This window comes from Carya illinoinensis, chromosome 1 (assembly GCF_018687715.1).
Source record: "Carya illinoinensis cultivar Pawnee chromosome 1, C.illinoinensisPawnee_v1, whole genome shotgun sequence".
NCBI classification, from domain to species: Eukaryota; Viridiplantae; Streptophyta; class Magnoliopsida; order Fagales; family Juglandaceae; genus Carya; species Carya illinoinensis.
The window spans coordinates 46251727-46256327 of NC_056752.1; the positions used below are offsets into that span (position 1 = coordinate 46251727).

A 4601-nucleotide genomic window follows, 5' to 3' on the forward strand; every position below is an offset into this window, starting at 1 on the left:
TTTTTTTTTAGTAAAAAAGGTAAGTAGGAGGGGAGGGGGAGGTTGCCCTACCTGGATGTGACATAGTATGATGGTAATAGCGTGTCGTTAAAGAGTAGATAGAAGTGGTCTACAAAGCACTGAAAGCAGAAAGTTTTAAAAAAATAAAAATAAAAGAAAAAGAAAAAAAGAAGAAGAAGAAGGAAAAAAAAAAAACAAAACAAAACAAAAGAGTACACTTCTTGAAGTGAGATTTGAGAAAAATCTCTAAGCTTTTTGGAAAGAAAAATATTAGAGTATTGAGAGAAAGAGACAGTGCTAGGTGTTTATTTATAATTATGTTTAAATAGATTTAAATATTCAATATAGATTATATATATTTATTATATAATTAGCACCTACGTGTAAGAAACCTTAATTTATTCACGCACGTACAGCTTTACTGGATATTAGATTTGATATCTTAATTAATTTAATTGGATGCCGTCCAAAATCTCATTCAATTTAGAGACAGTTATTCTCTCAAAATAGGATAAATTATTGAGAACTGGTAGCCTAGATAATTAAAAGTCAATTGAGCCGTGGTACATGATACTCGGACTACTTATGAATTGTACCGTCAAAATACACTCGAGCATATATAGTTGGTGGGATGGAGTACCAATCTCATAGCTTTGAATTTCGTTATGTTATAATTGGAATGATCTAAATTTCTGTTAGTGTAGCATTGAGCACACTCTCTACCCTTTGGCAACCTCTAACCAACACGTGACGCCGTTTCAGCCTCTTCAATCACTGATCTTTATGCTCACGAAAGAAAAATGCATTTCTGCTCGGTGCGTTCGGTGCACGTGCGGCCCCTGTCGTGCATGTTTTCTACATGCAGCCGTGTCCTGAAACGGCTTTGGAGGCCACATGTGGCCCCAATGGCTTCAATGGCCTCAGCTCCTTCGGATCTGCCCGTCTATTCACTTCCTCAGGTGGGGCTTGTCTTGCACGCGTCACCACTGCCTATGTTGGCCCTTTACAAACAACTTGGCTTCGATTCTGGCTACTATCTTCTGTTATCGCTTTTTCTAACCCATGATCTTGTAAAATGGATCGTGGACCTATCTAAAAATCATCTTAAGATAATATGTGACAATGCACCAGCCACCTTTCCTGCTTCTAGTAGAGGTTTCACCGTCATTAGCAATAGTTTCATTGTTCTTATTTTTACGAATATTTTATTTTCTTCTTTTTTTAAGATGGTATTCTACTATAGGATAGGGATGGAGACCAAAAAATTAGTCCTAAATAAACCTTTTTTTTTTTATTCTTTTCTCACCACTTTATACTATTATCTAGGGGTGTTCAACCGGATCCGGATCCGGATATCCGGCCATAACCGGATCCGGATCCGGATTTTAAAAACCGGGCGGTTATCCGCCCGGATTCACCCGGATTCCAATCCGGGCGGATAACCGGATTTAATCCGGATATCCGGATTATAACCGGATACCCGGTTTTTTGAAAATTTTACCTTAAAACCCGGATATCCGGGTTATAACCGGGTTTAATCCGGGTTTTTTTTTTTTTTTTTTTCAAAGACTTTAAAACTCTAAAAAAAAAATTTTAATCTGATATCCTGTTTCAATTGCCCAATTTGTTTTAAAAAATAATTTAAACACATTTTATAAGTTTAAAAAAAAAAAGTAAATTAAAGAACAAAATAAATAAAAATGCAAAATAGATAATATTTTTGTTTAAATCTCAATGCAAAACAGAAATTTACAAAGAACAAAATAAAACATAAATTTACAAAGAAAAAAATAAATAATAATACATTATACCTAATTAAACTAATATAATGCTGCTACTATTTCAAAAAAAAAAAAAAATTACAATGAGGAACCAAATCAGGTCCAAATCAGCATCAATCTGGACTTTAGGTGAACTTTTTGTGGCCTTCTTGGTAGCAAACGAGGAACCAATCTTCTAAGAAGGTTTCTTAGCCTTGACCTGGGCAAAGAGGACACCAAAATTCAACTGACTAGCCAAACATCAATGTTCAAGAAACTGTATAATCAATGTTCAAGAATTTTTTAGACTTTCATTTTACAATAAAAGAACTAACTCAGAAAACCCATTAATAGAGCTTAGTTGAAACAAGGTGTGTAAAAGCAACTTCAGCCTCTTCTATATTAAAAAATATCATTAATCAAGCTTTCTATTAGTTTTGAAAGCATACCCTTTGAATGATCAAGCAATGTTCCAGCTGTTGCTGAATAAATCAACTCCCATGTTGATCAATACTGAATTAAACACGAATCCAAGATTATTACTTTCACAACAAAGAGTAAACAAAAAAAAAATAGCAATGTCATTTAACAAGAACTGGTTGATTTTAAAAGAATGAGATCAAAGGAAGCCAAGGCTTACTGTCATCTCAATAGTACTATTGCTGTTCAGGACAGTGAATTTCCAATCAGGAACGTATGTCCCATAAATTACAGCCAAGTAAACAATAAGAACACTTGCTGCCACAAGCCTGAAAATTAGAACAGAGAACAATTTTAAAATCGACTTTATTAGGAAATTTTTCTCATGAATTTAAGACAAAAAACACTTCCACAATATTACCAGTGCCAAAAGTAAAACTTGAATACAGAGAACCAGCTGGACGCTGGATCCTTGCCTCGGGCATCTGTTGAAAAGATTTCCACCAGTGCCACAACCAAATATCCAATAAGCCCATTTATGGTCAAAAGCAGAATAATACTAATAATAAAAGACAATGCAATGTGAAATATTTCTCTGACGGGCTAACAGGATATCTAAATTTCAGGTCAGGCCAAAAGATTTATGGTAATATCAGAGCTTCTCCTAACTCAAAAACAGTGTCACATGAAGACTACAGGGATAAACTAGATTAAAATGTATGCTGCTTTCTGCTTTAGTCTTGGGCTATAAGGAAAGGTGAGGGAAAGGTAACTAGATTATATATATATGTGCAGGTAAGTTTCACTTTCGTGTGGGCATGCAGTGGGCTTGCTGAAGCCTGCAGGCAACCGTATGATTATGCATATATGGGTGATATATATGTAGTATCTGATCTCTGAATAAAACCTGTATATGGCGTTTGGAATATGTTTTAAGAAGTTGCAAGCTGTGGTGAGTGTTTATCCAATTATATATCCGTAATATATATGCCTATGCCTGGATCAAAACTTTGTTAAATTTGAGTTCATCATCTCGATTTGCTTATTAAATGGCTGGTTGTTTTCAGATATAAAATTATAATCATTGATTCATTATTAAATTATATAATTTGTATAAAGTTCAATCAACTTATAATAAGAGCCAACTTTTCCACTAAGCAAGTTAGGTGGCTGTCTAAGGCTCTACAGTGGAAGAAGACTCAATAAATTAAAATGAGAAGTAATAAAAAAAATTGAAAAAAAAAAATGAAATATCTAAACTCTCAAAGAGACATTAATACTGCTAAGATTAAATAAATTATCTCAACTTCAATAAAATAAGCCAAAGACATTTGAGAAACCAAACAGCCCACGCCAAGGAAGAAGGGACTGCTATATTTTCAAACAGCGAAAACCCCTCCCATGTTTACATTTCCTACCTTATATTGGGCTTAATCGAAGAGACTCCAAAGACTAACAACACAAAATATATGAATAAGTGATCCACGAAAACCCCTCTCGCAAGCAGGCAGAATAATGCTAACAACACAGACAATGTTGGGGTCACCTTTATCGTGGGAGCACATCACTAATCAGGTACTTAACCCAGACAAAAAAAAAAAAAAAACCAACTGAGAGAGAGGCAGAGACAAATCAAACACAAACCCAGAAAAAAATCTAACTAAACCGATAGAGAGACAGAGACAGAGAGACCAAAAGCATGAAAAAGGAAATCCAACCAAACCGAGAAAAAAAATCTAATACAAACCCAAAAAAAAAAAGCCAATACAGACCTAAGCGAAAATCCAATACAAACCCAGAAAAAAAAAACCAACCAAACCGAGAGAGAGATAGAGAAAGAGAGATTAACATACTGTATGCTTCGAGAGAGTTGAGAGACAGCGATGAGAGACGGCACGGCTAGAGAGACGGCACGGCTAGGGTTGAGAGAAGACTGAAGTTGAGTGAGGCTTAGCAATCCGTTCGAGCCTTCGAGAGAGTTGAGAGGAAAAGAAATGAAAGAGACCGCAACGGTATCGTTTTCAGCAAAAATAAAACCATGCGGATCCGTAACCCGGTTACGGATTACCGGGTTTTACAACCGGATCCGTAACCGGATCCGTGTTTTATAAATCCGCCCGGGAGTAATCCGGGCGGATAACCGCCCGGATTCACCCGGATCCGGATTTCCGGACCGGATTCGGAAAAAATCCGGTCCGGATGCACACCCCTACTATTATCTATTACTTCGGGACATTTGCTGGAAAACCTCACCGCTTCTCTTATATCATCTGTCTGATATAATGAAGTTGACTTACTCCGAAAAAAAAAAAATGGATGCAAAAGAAGAATATGCAATTAATGAGCCCAGAAAGAGACCCAAAACAAACAAGAATAAGGCGTTCCATCACCGTGTTGGGTCTCTTTTGATTTTTTTGTTTT

General features: G+C 35.9%; 1 long non-coding RNA gene across 1 annotated transcript; it reads right to left on the reverse strand.

The window, feature by feature from the left end:
• Positions 1–1837: 1837 nt before the first annotated feature.
• On the reverse strand, positions 1838–4397 carry LOC122303121. Its single transcript, XR_006240625.1, has 5 exons — positions 4034–4397; positions 2602–2665; positions 2401–2509; positions 2210–2273; positions 1838–1980 (listed from the first exon to the last, which is right to left on the reverse strand). It is a non-coding gene; the product is annotated as an uncharacterized LOC122303121 (long non-coding RNA).
• Positions 4398–4601: the final 204 nt, after the last annotated feature.